General features: G+C 43.4%; 1 protein-coding gene and 1 long non-coding RNA gene across 9 annotated transcripts in view; one reads left to right on the top strand and one right to left on the bottom strand.

The window, feature by feature from the left end:
* Window positions 1–1,813, bottom strand: part of SMAD2 (SMAD family member 2) — a 107,765-nt gene extending 105,952 nt beyond the window's left edge. For 2 of the 7 annotated variants that reach the window (XM_049697881.1, XM_049697884.1), the window contains exon 1: window positions 1,172–1,261. The gene's annotated coding sequence lies outside the window, so the exon portion shown is untranslated. Of the gene's footprint in view, window positions 1–1,171; window positions 1,262–1,582 lie in introns of those variants that run through there. The other 5 variants (XM_049697886.1, XM_049697885.1, XM_049697882.1 and 2 more) reach the window with 5 other exon arrangements.
* A 218-nt stretch (window positions 1,814–2,031) lies between these two features.
* On the top strand, window positions 2,032–8,061 carry LOC125961225 (uncharacterized). Of its 2 annotated transcripts, XR_007471652.1 has the most exons (4): window positions 2,032–2,048; window positions 2,244–2,380; window positions 2,801–2,958; window positions 4,628–8,061. It is a non-coding gene; the product is annotated as an uncharacterized LOC125961225 (long non-coding RNA). The 2 variants fall into 2 exon arrangements; XR_007471651.1 differs by lacking the exon at window positions 2,032–2,048 and having other exon boundaries at window positions 2,055–2,380.
* The last annotated feature ends 11,031 nt before the right edge of the window (window positions 8,062–19,092 follow it).

The following is a 19,092-nucleotide window of genomic DNA, read 5'->3' as shown; positions in this document are numbered from 1 at the left end:
GCTAACGTATTTTCAGAATAATAGAAAATGTATTATCTTATTAGTCTCAAGGAAAGCACCCTTACAATCAGTGGTGAAGGTTCAATTCACATGAAATCAGAAGAAAAGGAACTAATCATTCAGAATTCTGGAAATTAATTCAAATTTCAGGGACCATTTTTGGAAAAATGGAGTTTGCGTGATCACTTGTTTATTTATTAATTACTTGCGTCGTTTTAAAAGTTTAAAACACCAAAATTTAGGATACTCCAAACTGTAACAAACATGCCAGGACTTAGATGGAAAATGCTACTTCATTTTCGTTTTACCTGGAAATTTTTTTCTTTTTAAATAAAGGTTTAGTTGACAACAAACCGGTAGTATTTAGCTTTTAAAGGGTCAGGAGAAAGAAATAACAAAACTAACCTAAGTACTGTCTTTCTTTTGTTTAGGATCAAAAGGAAACCATAACCACAAAACGGTTAAGTAAGTAAAAGACGAAAGTACTCAACCCAAGGGCAGTATCCCCCAGGAGAGAACAAAACAAAGTTGCAGATTTGAAAACCAAGTTTGAAATACGTGAAATCAATCAGCGTGCTCTCTAAAGGCGTGTGATAAAAACAAATAGGCTCCGCTCACAGAGCAACTTTCACAAGCGAGTAGAGAAGGATCTGGACAGAGTATCAGCCGTGTGCGTGTTTGTGTGAGAGCACACACAAGCGATTCTGAACCCCGAGACCAGAATGGTTAACAAAGGTTACAGCACCAAAAAAAAAAAAAAAAAAGTGGAAGCAAAGTATCGCACGCTCCTAACTCGGCTTCCCAACAACTCCCGAAACCAGAGCTCCGTCCCTCCGGGCTTTGCAAATCACAACCACAAACTACCGAGTGTGTTCGCGGCGCAGGGGACGGGCCACAGCCGGCCCCCGCCCCGGGCAGCGGGCGGGCGGCAGCTCCGAGCGCCAACCCCTTCCCTCCAGCTGCCGACCCCGTCCCTCCGGCTGCCGGCCCCGTCCCTCCGGCTGCCCCGCCCTGCGCTCCCGCACCCCGAGGGCCCGGCGCCCCGCGGCCCCGACCTCGCCACACCCCAGCCCCCGGCCCCCGAGGCCAGGTGACGCGGCGAGCCTCACCGACCCGAGCCCCACATTGACACACCCCAGCCCCATGGGCCCGCCGGGCGCCGCGGCGTTACCTGCACCGAGGCTCCGGGTCCCGCCCCGTCAGAGCCGGGGGTCCGGGACCTTTTGTTCCTTCCTCTTCCGAATGGGATGAGGGGCTGGGAGGGGAGAGGGGAATGGGCGATTGGAGGCAGGACTGAAATCACTCTCGCGGCCGCCCGGCCACCCGCCCCGCCCCCCCAGCCGGAGCCCGGCAGTCGACCCCGGCGCGCGAGGAGGGGGCGCGGGCCCGGACGCCGCCCGCGGGAAGGAGGGGGTGGGGACGCGCGTCCCGCCACCGCCCCTCCTCCCCTCGGGCGCGCGCCCGCCTCGCCCCCACCCCGGGCGGCCGGGACGGCCGAGTCCTCCCCCGCTGCGCCCGCCGGCCCACCTCCGCTTCCGCCCTGCGCCCTCCGCTGCCGGCCGCAGCGGCGCGGCGCACCCACCTCCGGGCGGCTCGCTCGGCGCTCGCTGGCTGCTGGCTGGGAGCTGCTCCTCCGCCGCCGCGGCCGAGCGGTAGACCCGCCTCCCACCCCGGGCCGCGAGCCCCGCCGATTCGCCGGCGCAGCCCCGGGGCTGGCACCCTGCCGCCCGCTGATTGGCGCCCCCGGCCGCCCGTTAGGGCGCGAGGCACGCCGGCCGAGCGCAGCGCTCGGCGCGTACGGAAGAACGGAGGAGGGAAAGAAGGAGGCCGAGCGCCCGGGAAAGGCCGGGGCGCGAGCGGGGCTCAGAGAGTCGCGGGCCACTACCTCCCCACCTCCTTTCCCTTCGGCCGCCCCGCCCTCCCGGCCGGACCGGCGGCGCGTGCAGCCAATCAGCGCACGGGGTGCTCGGGGTGTGAGCCGCGCGTCGGGGGCCTCGAATCGGAAGGGAGACGTCGCTCGCTGATTGGTCCCGCCTCCCCCGTAGAGCGTGAGGCGAGGCGTGGCCGGCGGGGCGGTGGAGGAGTAGGCAGGGTGTGATGCCCGCGGTTTCGGTTGGCTTAGTCTCCTGCGCGGTCCCACGAGAGGCTCTGGGAAGGGGAGGGGAAGGCACGTAACCTGCTGCGCTAACGATCACCCGTCCCTCACTACCTCGGCCCTGACCTCCCTCCCGGTCTCTCGCCAGCGCCACTGGGTGGGGCCTGTCGGGGGCCGCCTGGCCCACCTTCAGTAGTCAAGCCGGGAGTGGATACGTGCTCATCCCCGGGGAAGCCCAGAGGACGGGACGAGCCACGGGCAGAAGAGGTTTCTGCAGAAGCTCGGGTACCGGACCCACTCTGGGCGCGCCCTTCTGCGAATGAGTGGGCGGGGCCCTCGTGGTGGTAAACGGGGGCGGGGTCCGAGATGTAAATAAGCCCAGGGCTGAGATCTTTTCTGGGATGTAGGGCCAGGGAAAGGGGATGCCAGGTATTTTTCTTTAACCGGAACCGTCGTTCTGTCTTCGTTAAAAATGGTGCTAGTAATGCATGCTCTGAATGGTCTTGTGAAGTCTAGAACATAAGTGCCTGACACGATGCCCCTCAATTGCTGAGTTATCTTCCCTTCCCCTTCATTTCTGCACTGTTCAGGCGCTGTTAGGCCCCATCCTCGCTCATCTGCACGACAAGCCGCTAAGCCGCTGGCTTCGCAAAGCTAGTGGAGTCATAACCCCAATCGGGTAACTTTGTCACTTTTACCTTACAGACACCCGAGCCTCTGCCGAAATATTGAACCCAACCAGTCACATCAAGCATTTATTAAGCACCTACTGTGTTAGGCAGAGAGCACCGTAGAACTGAAGGTGAAAAGAAACTTAGATCTCAAATCAGTAAGCAGGAAGTACCAAGTGACCACTTCAAACAGTAAGACTTCTTGAAATATATTTTTTTCTGAAGTGAAGGCTTCCCTGAGGAGGGTACCTTCAGTTGAATGTGGAGAGATACTTGGTCATCCTCTGAGTCTTACAGGTTTTCCAAATATCCTTTAAAAATCTCCTGCATTTCCTCCATCTCTCTCCTCAAACATGGAAGTACTTTTCTCATCGAAAGTTTGTGATGAAGAGCATGCTCCAAATATGTGACCTTTGGCAAGTGAAACTCACCTGCAATGATAGCTACTTAAATATAGTTGAGTGATGATTAAATAAAGTAATAATTATGAAAGTGACTAGCACAGGGCTAAGTTAAAAGAAAACCAATAATCATTATCCTTTCTTCCCTTCTGTTGCCTGCAACACATGTGCAAAGATGAACCCATTCAGCAGAAATTCTACCTTCAAAAGTTTACCCCCAGGGTGGTGTCTCCCATTGTCAGTTTAGAGGCAGCTCTACTCACCCCTTTTTAAAAACAGCTTGCGAAGGGGATCTAGGAAGCCAATCGGTGGAGCTGTTCCACATCCTAATACTTCTCTTTCCGCTTCCCAGAGCCACCAGGGAGGATGTTCTAGGGCAAAGGCTATTCGATTTAGAAGTAGGAGGGCTGTTTATGGTTTTTGGTCCTTCTCCCTACTAACACAGCCAACAGTTTTTATATGAAATGGCCTATAAAAAGCTACACTGGGTCACACAAGTATTTTCTCCTATGTGACCAGGGTGTGCATTTGGGTGTCTATGTGGGTGAATAGAAATAGAAACAGAAGCAGATCTGGCTGGAATTCCAGAAGAATCTGCTCCCAGTACAGGAGTTAGGTACTTTGAGGGGCACATTAATTCAATGGATAATATGCTTGAGGTCTAAGACCATCTCTCCAAAGTGTCAGACTTTGGATCCCTAACTCTTTCATTTAGGAAGCCTTCCAGGATTTGTAGGATTGAGGAAAGGGGAGGAGGGGCAATCTGGCTACCAATGCAGTCCCCAAAAGGCTTAGAAAAGGAGCATCCCTTCTCAGCTAGAAATGCATCTAAGCCAAAGTGGGTCAAGATAGAAACTGAAGGCAGATGGAGCAGGGATTGCCGTGGCAACAATCAACTTGGAAATCCACTAGGGTATCTCAAGACCTATCAGTAGGTCCCTATTGTATAAATTATATTGAGTAAGTCTTATGTTTATATGGATAGACACCTTGTTTAACCTTTTGTTGTGCATGATACTGAAAAATCAAATCAAAATCAATTCAGAATCTATTTAAAAGTAGTAAAATGTACTGGAAAGACATATAAGGAAAATGCTAATGGTGGTTGCTTCTAGAAAGAGAACCTTGAAGTCATGAGTGGAAAACTTAAATTTTATCATTAATTCTTCTGTAGAGTTTTAAAGAAGATATATATGTGTATTTATATATACACACACATATATATGTACATATATATCTATATATCCATGTATTGATTTTTCAAAAGCTAGAACTCTGCTAAATTTGTAAAGCTTTTCCTGGTTACTCCAGCCCAAAGGATATCACTCACCTATAAATTTTCTCTCATGGTCAGAATGATTTACATACCATGACTTTGCTTTGAGTAATGTCTTGATCTGTTAGTTTAGTCTTGAGCGGGTTTTTAACTTCTCATGTGAGTGTTTTGTCTCACCATTTAGATTGCAGATTCCTGAAGGACAAGGACGGCAAGCATCTTGCTCTCAGTTGTTTCCCCACAACCTAAGATAAAAAATACCACGTAATTGAAGAAGTGTGAAATACAGCATTTGTATGGCAGAAGAAGGCTGTATGTGTGTCAAAGGTCTGCAAGCATTCTACGTAGCTTTGCCCCATCCTTCCAGTTTGTAGTTACCCTCAGTACAACTATTGAGTATCTTGTCAACATCCAATCTCTATATATGCTCATCCTCGTGGAACTAAGTTGCAGTGAGTATTACTACATCTTAAAGAAGGATCCAGTTATTTGCAACTGATTAAATGAGATAACCTAAGTACAAAATGTAAAGAACAAATGTGTGGGGTTACTTTTGTTGTAAATGAAGAAATCCAACACAGCTGGATTTTTATCTCAATACAATGAAATTTGATATTTTAAATGAACTTAAGTTGAAGATGTGTCCACCTGCCTCTACACACACACACACACACACACACACACACACACACACACAGAGTCCTCATTCACATGGTAATTTTTATTAAGATAAAAAATATTTAATATCTGATGGGAAATGCTGGAGACGAGAATATAGCATATACAAGAAAAAAATTAACTTCAGCAAATATTTATCAGGTATCTGTTATGTGCCTATCATAAAAGCATTGGTTTTTCATGGTGGAAAGTCCTCATTCCATGGCCAAAATCACTCAAGAAAATAAAACGTACAAATAGGTTTTTTAGTTTAAAGGTAATGACATTGGGAGAGAAGCTGGCTCTGGTTGAGAGAAAAACATTTGGAGAAAACAAATTATATTTCTCATCGTTCTCCAGGCATCTGATAATTAATATTATATTTCTTGTCTGTACATTTAAAAGCATAAAGAATTACTGGATAATTTATCATTGGATAGTTAATCCAATGATTGTTCAAATACTACTTGGAAAATTATGCAGTGCAATGAGCACTCCCATAAAGGCATTTAAATGGTATCTGAGATCTCCATATTTTGGAAAAAACTAAACAGGGGCCAATGTCTAAACCCTGGAAGAACAATGGACAAATTATTCAAAGTTCTATTGTGAGAGGGATAACTTGGTAGTCAGATGTCAACAATAGGGCCTTATGCCTTGATTATAATTGTCTGTGTGTGACAATATTGACTGAGCCAGGCGGCTGCTAGGCAGGATAAGTGTATGAAGGTAAAATACTCTTAGAAAATTTCAACCTTATTAGCATAATTGCTCTGATGAAGACTGAAGAGCTTATTTAACATAACTGACTAGAGTAGACAATAGATGCATAATCAGTGTCCTAATGATTGAATTAATGAGCCCCAATTGTTTGTCCTTACTGTAAGGAGTCCTCAGCTATGAAAAAGACATTTTGCTGAAAGAGTCTGACAATTGTGTTAGCTGATGAGTGGCCAGAATGTAATTAATGATGGGAGAGAGACAATTACTACTGGGTTCTAAAGACTGCAATTGTGAGTTTCAAGGGGTGAATTACATAGCTACATAGAAGTTTCATATCAGCTCCTCCTTGCCTTCATACAGTAATGGAGCCTGATCAATGCTCTTATTTTGCAGCTAAAGAAACCGAGGCCCAGGCTTTTCCAGAGACCCATGACCACTTTGTGTCAGGGGTTATACACATAGTGTCTTACCTTTCCTGCTTTGATACTGCCCACTGACTCTTTGACCTGTCCCTGATCTACAGCCTCACCTATGCCTTTGCTACTCTCTTCAATCTCCCTTTTACCTTCTATGCATATGTCCAGACCAACTATTTCACAGCTAAAATGGGGCAAATTTCCTCTCTCCACCTAAACCCCAACACTAGACAAATATGTCTATCTCCACATCTATTCTCCCAGGCACCTCCTGTGGAAGACCTGCTCCTCCTTCTGGAAGAGGCTTTTTCGTCTACCTATTCTCTGTTCCCTTGACCACCCAGTCTAGATTAGAACCGCCCGCTCCACACACGCATTCCAGTCACACTATCATATCACCTTTTAAAAGTTTTCTTTAAAACTCTTTATCATTATCTAGAATTATCATGTCCACTATTTCTGTACTGTGACTTATTATTTGTCACTTCTCCCTGCTGAATGTAAGCTCTTTAAGAGCAGGAAACATGTCTGTTTTGTTCACCAGAATATTCCTACTGAAGCATGTCTATTTTGTCCACCATATTATCCCTACTTCAAGCATACCTGGAGGCACTCAATACATATTTTTGAATGGATCGATGATTTTCCCTCAAGCTCAAAGCATGTGAAAAATAAACTCATCATCTTCTGTTTTCCTTTCTGGGTGTGTTTTAGCCCAGTTCCCTAGAAAACAGACCCTGATGCAAGGATGCTGATCCTTTCTTTAGGAGATATTATCCCAGGGCAGGAACAGGGAAAAGGCAAGGAAGAATGGAGAGCTATGCACAGGGATGCATTACTGTGCTGAACACTGCTTCATGGAAAGACTTGAGGAGATACAGCCAATCTCTTGACAGGTGCAACCACTTGGCCAGACAGACAATATGGAGGACTCATGCCTTGGAACAATTCAAGGAAGAGAGGAATTTTATCTTTGTCTCCTGTCTCTTTGTCATTGGTCAAGGCTTGTCCCACAGGGAGCTAACTTTCCCATACTTCCCAGTTGTGTTATCCATATTCTTTGATAGTCACTCAGAAAGCAGGTCCCTGCCCTGGAGTTCAGAAGTGGTGGGAAGAGACTGTTGGTATGTGGCTGGTCATCCTTGGGCTGTCAAACCACAAGGGACTTAACTAAGTCGCTCATGGTGGCAGCTGAGACAGGAGCAAGAGGCCCAAAAAGCCTGAGAAGACACATAAACGGGGCCTAATGTAGAGTACTTGTTACCACAACAATGGTAGGAACAGGTCTGTTTGATTCGCTGCATTGTATCAGCACCTCCCACAATAAGTGATGATTTGTTGAAGGAATGCATGCATAAATGGCATCACCATCTCTTGATTTATTTAAGCCAAAATCTTGGAGTCATCCGTGATCTTCCTTCTTAATTCCTATATTGAGGACAAAAATTCCTCTACCTCCTTAATATATCTCAGATCTAATGCCTCTTGTTCAAGCTCACTGCCTTGATTCAGAACTTTAGCATCTTTCATTGTAATGCTTGCTATAGCTCCTTAATTGGTCTTTCCGTCTCTGATATTCCTCTCCTCCAATTCTTTCTCTTTCCTGGCAGAATTTTCTAAAAATTATAGTGTGTTTTCTTTTCTTTTTTTTTTTTTTTTTTTTTGTGGTATGCGGGCCTCTCACTATTGTGGCCTCTCCTGTTGCTCCGGACGCGCAGGCTCAGCGGCCATGGCTCACGGGCCCAGCCGCTCCACGGCATGTGGGATCTTCGCGGACCGGGGCACGAACCCGTGTCCCCTGCATCGGCAGGCGGACTCTCAACCACTGCGCCACCAGGGAAGCCCTATAGTGTGTTTTCTGAATGCAAATCTGATTATGTCACTATGTTGATTAAACTGATAGTTTGTTTAAAAGGATCGAATCAAGACTCTTCAGCGTAACCCAAAAGATCCTTCACAATCTGTCCTAGGCTAGTCTCTTTAGCTTTACACCTCACCACTCCCCACCTTGTCCTTATATCCCAGCCAGACTGAAATCCTGGCGTTTTTCCCAATACACCATGCTCTCCCATTCCTCAGTGCCTACGCTGTGCTCTTTGTTCTGCCTGGAATACATTTGTGCCTGAGGAACCTCTACTCATACTTCAAAACACTGTTTCCAGGTAGCTGCCTTCATCCACTGATCAATCCATCCCCCACCCACTCACCCATGCAAGATTCATTGTAACTTTCAAGTTTCTTAGTTGCAAGCTGCAGAAGAAACTGACATTGCTGACTTAAGGAGAGAGGCAGTTTGTGAAAGGGTACTGGGTGGCTGACAGAATTGCTGGGAAGTCTGCAGAAACAGGCTCAGACAGTAAGCAAGAGCAAGGAAGTCTGGGCAGCAGCTAGGATCACAACCAACATCACAGCACAACACAGGAGGTGTGACCACCACCGTTCAAAACAGGATACCTCAGCTTACACTTCCAGTTCAGTAGCACTGGACACAGGTACCATCCACCATTGGCACTCCCAGCGCTATTGCTCCTGGAAACCAGATGTCACTGCAGTGGCTGTTATTGCCCCCAGAATGGATTCTCCACCAAGCCTACTTTGTTTTACTAGGGCTCCCTCTTTGAAGCCTGTGGCGGATCCATTAGGTTTACTAAGCTTAACATACGTTCCTTGCTCTAATTGCAGGCAGGTCTGGGAAAGTAAGGAGCTGACATTTTTTGAGACCTATATTGTAAATGGGATCTGCTCCACTCCAATAATCATTAGATTACCCCCCAGAAAGGAAAGGAGGTCAGATTTGGGGAAACCCCAAATGACAAATGTTCTCAAATTTGCTCAACAAATAAATTGGCATCCGCCCGTACTGGATTCTCTTTGAGGCACTAAGGATACAAAATTGACTGAGGTGCCTATACCCACTGGGATGTATAGTCAAAAAGACAAAAAATAACAAGTGTTGGCAAAGATGTAGATAAATTGATGGGAGGAATGTAAAATAGTGGACTTTGGAAAACAGTCTGGCAGTTCCTCAAAAGATTAAACAGAGTAACTATATGACCCAACAATTCCACGCCTAGGTGTGTACCCAAGGGAAATGGCATCATATACTCACTTAAAAACATACACAATTGTTCATAGCAGCGTTATGCATAAGAGCCAAAAAGTGGAAACAAATCAAAGACCTGTCAACTGATGAATGGACAAAGTGTGGCATACCCATGCAATGGAATATTATTTGGCCCTGAAAAGTAATGAACCACATGGATGAACCTTGAAAGCATTACGCTAAGTGAAAGAAGCCAGTCACAAAGGGTCACATACTGTATGATTCCATCTATATGAAACATCCAGCATAGGCAAATCTGAAAGGACAGAGAGTAGATTCGTGGTTGGCTAAGTCTGAGAGCCGAGGTGGATAGGATAGGGACTAACTGCTAATGGGTACAGAGTTTCTTGCTGGAGTAACAAAATGTTCTAAAATAGATTATGATGTTGACTGTACAAATCTGTGAATATACTAAAATCTATTGAATTGTATCCTTTAAATGGATGAATTGTGTGGTGCGTCTCAATAAAGTTGTTTTTGAAAAAATGACTAAGATAGAAAAGGCTCTCTTTCCTCAAGGAGCTGAAATGCTTGTGGGACAGCAAACAAGCAGGAAACAATACAACTTACCGGTCAGCCTCTTCCTCACTCCTACGTCTTCTTTCTTTATTCCTCAGCAGGGAATAGATCCCCTCCTCCCTGTCACAGGACATTATATTTTTTATCCTCTTTCTCTGAAAAGTGAGATCCTTGAGGTAGAGTATGTGTCTTTGAACTTTAAGTCAACAGGGCTAGACGCAGTGCCTGGCATATAGTGGGCTTTTAATAATTGCTTGTTGAATGGTGAATAAATGACATAGCCAGGGCTAGAATGAGGGTGTCCTAAGTCCCAGATGAGCACTCCTTCCTGTTACATTGGTGCCTGAAATGAAGACTCCCTAAATCGGACGGCCAGCCAGGAGAAGTCTACACAAAAACAATAGTGCTTTTGCAAGCTGTCAGTTTGCACGTACGCGTTTACCTTTTCCTCTGTACACGTAATTTTGCTCTTTTCTTCCTCATTATGCTTACAGCTTTCCCCCTTGAGTTCATCACGCTGTAGCAGTTTGGCTGGCATCTGTAGCATCGTGTAGTTGTGACCCCTCCGCAGTGAGTGGGGCTCCCTGGGTTATACACACAGGGGTTCAAAGGCCCAGATTTTAGAGGTTTGGTTTTTCACTTACCAGGAAGCACCAAGTAGAACTCTTACAAGTAAAGGTTATTTAGAGAAATATTTTTTTTACAGCCTACTCAGGTGTAACTTTGCAACAAATGCTCTCTACAGTTTTTCCAAAACAGCTTTATTGAGATATAATTCACATACCATGCAATTTGCCCATTTAAACTGTACACTTCAATGGTTTTTAGTATATTCACAGAGCTATGCAGTGATCATCACAATCAAAGTTTAGAACATTTTTTCACCCTCAAAATCAACCTCATACCGTTAGCATTCACTCCCCTTCCTCCCTTCCCTTACCCCAGCCCTAGCCAACCACTAATCTAGTCTTTGCTTTTATGTATTTGCTTTTTGTGGATGTCTCATGTAAGTGGACTCATACAGTACGTGGCCTCTTGTGACGGGCTTCTTTCACTTAACATAAGTTTTCAAGGTTCATCCATGTGGTAGCCTGCCTCAGAACTTCATTCCTTTTCGTGGCCAAATAATATTCCATTGTGTGGATACGCCACATTTTATTTATCCATTCATCAGTTGATGGGCATTTGGGTTGTTTCTACTTTTCAACTCTCCTGAATAATGCTGCCATGAACATTCTTATATAAATTTTTATACTACTCTCTAGATCATAACTTGATTCTAAAATTTCCTCTCCCCTTCTGACCAGCTCTAAGTATGCTGTCCATCAGTCTACAAGTTCTGCCAGGCTTTTTATAAAGGATTATTCATGGATATTGAAAGCTTGGCAAACGTACAGCCTTGCTGCTATTGGAATTGGCTGCCAATATATAAAATATTTCACTGAACTAATGAAACAATTATCCTTCCAGTGACATTTTGTGACTTCTGTTCAACGATGCCAAGGAGCCAAGTTTTCCATTCATTCAACAGAGCTATGTGTTCCTGGAAAATCAACCCTGTATTAGGGACTGTGCACTGTGCTGGGAAGAGAAGGAACAGGACACAGTCCTTGTCCTGCAGGATCTGTTAATATTCTGTGGAGGAGGCGGCTTACTGGGTTTGGTCAGGGTAGGCTTCCCAGAAGAAGAGGCAACTATAGCTAAGATAATACTGACAGGAGTTAGCCAGGCAAGGAGTCAAGAAAGTGAAGGAAAGCAGATGTGCCGAGGCCCGGATGTGAGAGGAGCATGTCTGCATGGGAAGGAGGAAGAAAAAGAGAGAGAGAGGAGAGGGCATGAGGAGGTGGGGAAAGAGCTGACACTGAACAAGAATGCCAAGTAAAGAAAGGATCACCACTTGAAGGAGAAGGGTTCAAAACTCAGCAGAAGTAAGCAGTCGATGTTTGACCCTCTTAAAAAAAAACAAACACAAGAGCTTGTTGAAAAACGTACACTATGAAAAAGAATTCATGATTTGTTATTTTTCAATCTTCTTATTAGAAGCAAATATGTTTCCTTTTAATCAAAATGTTCAAATTTGGTGCCAACTTGTAATAACAGTAATGTGTTAAATTGTTATATTTATCATTCAATGAATATGGATTTAGACCCTCCTATACACAAGAGATTACTCTGATCTCTGCGGCTATAAAATGTTTCCTGATGCCTGGTTCTTCACTTGCAGGTATTAAATGGTAAATCAAGGAAGACATGAAGAAAGTGAAAACAACCACAAAGATATTTTGTATATCATATATATTTAATGAATTACTTATTTAGAACAACAAGCACTACAAAATAATTCAAAAGAGTCTCAGTACTAATCTCTCTCCTCAGCACAATTATAATTAATACAATTTTTTAAAAAGAGCCCTATACCAAGAGGCCTTCAACTAAGAGTCTTTCAAATAACTTTGCTTTGGAAATCTTTGTATCCTCTGGTGCAATTCAGGGTGGAACCATGGGAGTGTAATAAATACACATTTATTAAACATTACAGGCAAAGCACTATCCTGTGAAGGAAACACACCTGCTGGAGTAGGCGTGGAGGGCTGTTTGCCATTTTCAGTAACATAGGAGCTGAGACTTGCGGGAGGTGAAGGAGCCAGCCATGTGGAGATCTGGGGAAGGAGGCTCTCAGGCAGTGGGAAGAGTGAGTGCAATGGCCCTGGGGCAGGAGCATGCCAGGCAGGCCAGTTAAGGCACAACAAGGAGGGGCAGAGTGAGCAGGGGGAGAGTGGGGAAAGGGTTGGGGTGAGGGGGTCAGGTAGGGGCCGTTTTAGGGACTGTGACTCTTAATCTGAGTAAGATGAGGATTTCTGGCATATGCAGCTGTGAGGCTGCAGGTGTGGAATAAAGGGACAGTAGGATTAGCCAGGGTTGGGCTTTTGCCACATGAAAATAAAGAATTGGGAGAGGGGCAAAGGAATGAGGAGTAATTACAATGCTGAATTCTTCCACTTATCATTGTTGTGTAACCAGCCACCTCAAAACACAGCAGCATGAAACAACCGCAGATCCTGTGTGTCAGGAATTGGGGCAGGACACAGTGGGGATGGCTTTCCTGCATTCTACGACGTCTGGGGTCTCAGCTGGGAAACCCGAGGGTTGGAGGGCGGGCTGATCCCTCTCATGCTGGCATTGTGTGGACGTATCTTCACTCTCATGTCTGGCGGGTCACGCTGACTGCTGGCCAGCACACCCACACACATGGTCTCTTCATGCGGCCCAGCTTCCTCACAGCCCAGCAGCCTAAAGGGCCTCTCAAGGCTCCCAAAGTGAAGGTCCTGAGAGAAAGTGGAAGCTGCCGGTGTCTTAAGGCCTGAGCCTGGAAATTGGCACAACGTCACTCCCACCATGTTCTACTGGTCAAGTAGTCACAGAGCCCAGATTCAAGGAGAAGGGACTTAAGTGGCAAAGAAGAATCATGTTTAAAATACAGGACCAGTTGAACTCATTTAAAGAGAGAGAGTGGTTATAGGGCGAGAAAAGGCCATAGGAACATACTTGGAGAATACTCTATCATTTAGAAGTAAGAAATATGAAGAGAATCTGGCCAAGGAGAGTATGATGGTAGTAGAAAAACCAGGAGAATACGATGATTGTTTCAAGAAAAAAGTAATGATCCACTGAGCCTAGTGTTGCTGATTGATAGGTCTGAAACATAAGCCTGAGAAGTGACCTTGGACATGGCAAGGTGGAGAATATTGATATTGTGACAATGGCAGGTTTAGTAAAGCTATGGGGATGAAAGTCTGATTAGAATGGGTTAAAGATAGAATGGAGCAGAGAAAGTAAGGACAGCAAATATAAGACATGTCGTTTGAGTTATTTTGTAAAGAGTAATAGAAAAATAGGACAGACCGGTGAAGGGAGATGCAGGTTAAAGGAGGATAAGATGGAACATGTAAGATTTTATAGGCTGAAGTGAATGATCTAGTAGAAATGGGGATATAATGGTACAGGACAGAGAGGATACTGGTGGGACTGATGTCCTTGAGTTGGTGAGAGTGGATGGGACCTGGTGCACAGTGGAGGGTTTTGCCTAAAATGGTAGCATGGGTGGTCCACCTGATGCATACATTCTCCATGGGCGTGGACGCTGGTTCTTACTCTCTTTATGTCTAAAGCTCAGACATACATATAGTACATAAACAGATATACAGTATATCTGTGGGATTAATATTTCATGGGGGCACAGTTAGGGGAAAATATATCTAATAAAAACTCCTTAAGGAGCATGGTGATGAAAAAAAAGATTGAGAAATACTGATCTATTATAACTGAAAAGAAGACAGAGCACATGAATAGATAGTAGGTGTTCGGATGCCATGGTAAGAAACGTGGAAGCTCTCTCTGATAACATCTATATTCTTAGTGAAATAGGAACAAGAAGAATCAAATATGAGGAGATAAAAGGGAGTTTTGCAGGTTTGACAGGGGATGAAAAAGTTTGAAATTGATGTTTTGGAAGTTAGAAGGAATTAACTAATGATTCACTTTATGTTGGTGGACATTTTAATGTGAGACCCACTGGCGCATTTGTATGCTTTTCTTCAGCCACATTCAGCAGCTCGGTTCAAGCAGAGATTGGGCAGGGATGTATCCAAAAGAGTGACTATATCCATCATCGATGTCCCACTCAATCCCAGTGGTCCCCATAACTGAATGTTTTCGGGTTTTACACCAAGCACCTGCAACTCTCCATCTGAGAACTTCCTGTTGGCCTGTGTTCCAGCCAGGCCAGAAGTGCTGGGAAGCCAGTGCCCCCAAGAGTAATCTTCAGCCAGTGTTGGATGGGATGCCCCCAGTTTCCTTGCCCCTGGGTGGGACAGGGGAGAATAACCCCTGATGAGTGCTCTGCACACCTGCTCAAAAAATGCCATTTATTCAGTTACTTCCCTTCTGTTTCTGACATCCCTATACCCCTACTAATGCTTTCTGAGATCACTTCCCAAATATACTACTCACACTCAAATCCTTATATGAGGGTCAGCTTCTGAGAGAACCAAACCAGGACAATGACAAACCATAGTTTTTAAGCCATGTAATGAGAGAATTAAGGACATGATGTAAGGGGTGGGAGAAAAAGGGTTGAAAGACAGTGAAAGGTAATAGGACCAATGGCTTTCAGGGCCCAATGTGATCAAAGAATGTTGGAGTCAGGGCACCAGACATAGTGATTATGAGATTATGAAGTTATTGGTGAAGACAGAGTTTAAGGTATGACCATGGGGATGTGTGACTTGGTGGGGTGGAGAGTAAGACCATTGCAGGTAAAGGATCAAGGAACTGAGAGGCCAAAGACTAGGCAAAATCACATATGGAAGAATGATTATCTTTTACTTGCCTTCTGCCTCTCCCATTAAATAATATAATCCACCTAAAGGTGTTAGTATAGGGTTTGGCACATGGTAAGTGCTTAATAAATGTCAGTAGAGGCCCACAGTGGTCAGTAGAGGCACGTGATCCAAACCACACCAGTCAGTCCTTCCCAAGGAGTGTTACAACTCAATCCATTGAAGAAGTGCTCTCTTTCCTCTTTGGTTGTGAGGTTGGAAAGTTGCAGCTGCCTATGGCAACCTACACTGCCCCGCTGAGAGAAAGAAGGAGTTAGCATAACACAAAGACTGAAGCAGAAAGAACATGGAGAGAGGATCCTGGCAGTTTGATTCCCAAGAGTCAGTTCTCTCTACAGCTAGATTTACCCTCCCTTCTTCACAATGATTGTTTGGTTTCAATAAAACTTTTGTAAAAACTTTCATTTTGGGAAGCAACCTAAGTGTCCATCGACAGATGAACGGATAAAGAAGATGTGGTACATATATACAATGGAATATTACTCAGCCATAAAAAGAAATGAAATTGAGTTATTTGTAGTGAAGTGGATGGACCTAGAGTCTGTCATACAGAGTGAAGTAAGCCAGAAAGAGAAAAACAAATACCATATGCTAATGCATATATATGGAATCTAAAAAAAAGCATGGTTCTGATGAACCTAGGGGCAGGACAGGAATAAAGACACAGACGTAGAGAATGGACTTGAGGACACGGGAAGGGTAAGTGTAAGCTGGGACAAAGTAAGAGAGTGGCATGGACATATATACACTACCAAATGTAAATTAGATAGCTAGTGGGAAGCAGCCACATAGCACAGGGAGATCAGCTCTCTGCTCTGTGACCACATAGAGGGGTGGGATAGGGAGGGTGGGAGGGAGATACAAGAGGGAGGAGATATGGAGATATATGTATATGTATAGCTGATTCACTTTGTTATAAAGCAGAAACTAACACACCATTGTAAAGCAATTATACTTCCATAAAGATGTTAATTAATTAATTAATTAAATAACAAAAAAACCCACTTTCATTTTGGATTTCCCCGGTGGTCCAGTGGTTAAGACTCCACACTTCCAATGCAGAGGGCTTGGGTTCGATCCCTGGTCGGGGAACTAAGATACCACATGCGGTGGAGTGGCTAAGAAAAAAAAAGAAAAGAAAAACACTTCCATTTTGTTTTGCTTCAACTAGTTCGAATGGACTTTCTATTGTTTGCAACAATAATAAAAGAATAAAATAATAAGGGAATTCGCCTCTTGCCTCACGCTGGCCAAAGTGATCTGATGCATCGTTCATACATGGAGATCTTTCAGAGCCCAGTGAGGAGGAAGTATGATGAGATTTGAAGAACATCTGACTAAGGCTCATACCTGAGTTTGTCTCAACTCTGCCATTTGCCAGCTGAGCATCATGCCTTGGGATTTCATTGAGAAACTCTCTCAGAGTCAGCCTTGCTAATTTAGGTTGTAGCCAAGTTGTTGGCTGCATTATCTACCTTGACTCACACAGGAGATGATGCACACGGAAGAAATTTATTTTAGAATTTTTTGCCAGAAAAAACTTTACTTCTCTCAAAGAATTGACAAGGTTTTAAAGAGAGAACTACGTAATCAATTGTTTGTTCACTTTAGCTCTCCTGGAAGCTCAGAGTCAAAAATACAGCTCAGCATGGATGAACTTATAATCTGCATGTGTGAATTTTATATTTTCCTCCTAATCCTAGTATTCTATTCTAGTCTATATTTTCCTTAAACCTTATTTATATTTTATATGTGTTATATAAAAATTCCTCAAATTATTTATGGAATAAAGTATAAATAAATAAGTACACATGCTAGCGTTCAATCTGCAGAATATCCCTTCCCCTCCTTACTGTAAAATAATGGAGTTAAAATTTCCAGTGGAGATGGCAAATTCTGAAGCACCCATTTTACTCCAAAGTATAGCAGTAATAGTTGACTATAAAAAATAAAACTAAAATAACACAACCAGGTTCAAAAACAAGTTAAAAATCTCCATGACCCAGAAACAATAGAAACATCAGGCAATAAAAAGGGCTGAAGCCACAGCTTGATGGCCTTCTGGTCTGGAGGCAGTAGCCATGGTTAGGGTTTCAACTCCTGCAGAATAATGAGGACCAAATGTGCTCCACATGAGATGGAGTATTGAAGTCAGGAACACTTACCTGACCATGAAGGGAAGCTGAAAAAGAAATCTGTGCTGACTAATGTGTGAGCTTATAGCTTTTATAAAGGCAGGAGGGAAGTCTAGGGAGGTAGGAGACAGAAACACAGGCCCACAACCAGGAACTAAAACAAGCTGCTCACTGGCCTGTTGACTGGATCTAAAGCATCCTCAGTATCATTATAGGACAGGAAACCCAACCACATATATATAAGACCCACATTTTCAAGACCTAGATTGAGATACTGGGGTTAGAGTGGGGGAAAACATAAGAAGCAATCACAAACCTACTAAATAAAGAAGGGAGAAAAAGAAACAAATATCCCTCTCAAAATGAGTTTACAAACTCAAATTACTGCAAGGCAGTTGAAGAAATTTAAGGCTAAGAAGACTACAATCATAATCAGTAATGAAAATACAAATTTGCTCCATTAGAAGTACATTTTAGAGGCTATTTTGAAAAAGACTTAAACGTAAGTATTTTAGCATGCTAAAATCACATCCATAAAAGGAAAGATGGAAAAACAAACAAGCAAAAACAAGAACAGCTATACATGGCAAGAAGAATTGATTTAAAAATTTGAAATAAAAATATAGACTTTGAAATTAAAAACTTAATAGGCCACTTGGTACTTTTAAAGAATGAATTAGTAAATTTGATGACAGTATCACAAAATTCTCTCAGAATGCAGCACAGAACACATAAAAAGTTTTAAAGAATAGTTAAGAAATGTGGAGAATAAATTGAGAAATTACACAATACATCTAATAAAATTTCCAGAAGAGAAGAACACAGGGAATGAAGGAGAAACAATAATTGAAGAAGTGGTAGCTGAAAATTTACCAGAATTAAGGTATGATACATGTTCTTGGTTTGCAAGTATGGAATATCAAGGAAGAGAAATAAAATTAAATCCACACTTAGATACTTTACAGTAAAACTTCAAAATATCAAAAAATGAAAAAAAATTAAGACTTGTTAGAGATAAAGATAGATCACCTAAAACTAAATGACAGTTAGACTAATAGCATGCTTCCTGTTGGCAACAATACAGGCCAAAAAACAATGGAATAATATCCTCAAAATGCAAGAAACTATATTTGGTGAGCCTGAATTTTATGCTTAGCTAAACTGTCATTCACGATGCACAAAATATAAACACACCCACATAATCTGAGAGAGTTTACCATCTACAAATCCTACTGAAAGAGGATATTGAAACTTTTTAATTTAAGGAAGTAAAAAATGAAGATGAGAAAGAAAAAAGGAAGAAAATATTAAAAGAAGGAGAAGCAAAGGCATGGAATACAGGCATACCTTGGAGATGTTATGGATTCAGTTCAAGACTGATAAATAAAGGGAGATCACAATTAAGTGAGTCACACAAATTTTTTGGTTTCCCAGTGCATTTAAAAGTTATGTTTACACTATACTGTAGTCTATTATGTGTGCAATAGCATTATATCTAAAAATAACAGTGTACATACCTTAATTTAAACAGCCATTATTGCTTAAAAAATGCTAACCATCATATGAGCCCTCAATGAGTGGTAGTAGTAACATCGAAGATCACTGATCACAGATCACAATAACAAATATGATAATATTGAAAAAATTGGAAATATTGCAAGAATTACCAAAATGTGACACAGACACAAAGTGAGCAA

The sequence above is a fragment of the Orcinus orca genome, chromosome 15 (assembly GCF_937001465.1).
Source record: "Orcinus orca chromosome 15, mOrcOrc1.1, whole genome shotgun sequence".
NCBI classification, from domain to species: domain Eukaryota; kingdom Metazoa; phylum Chordata; class Mammalia; order Artiodactyla; family Delphinidae; genus Orcinus; species Orcinus orca.
Note: the sequence above shows the minus strand (reverse complement) of the source record. Positions and strands in the feature narration are given on the sequence as shown.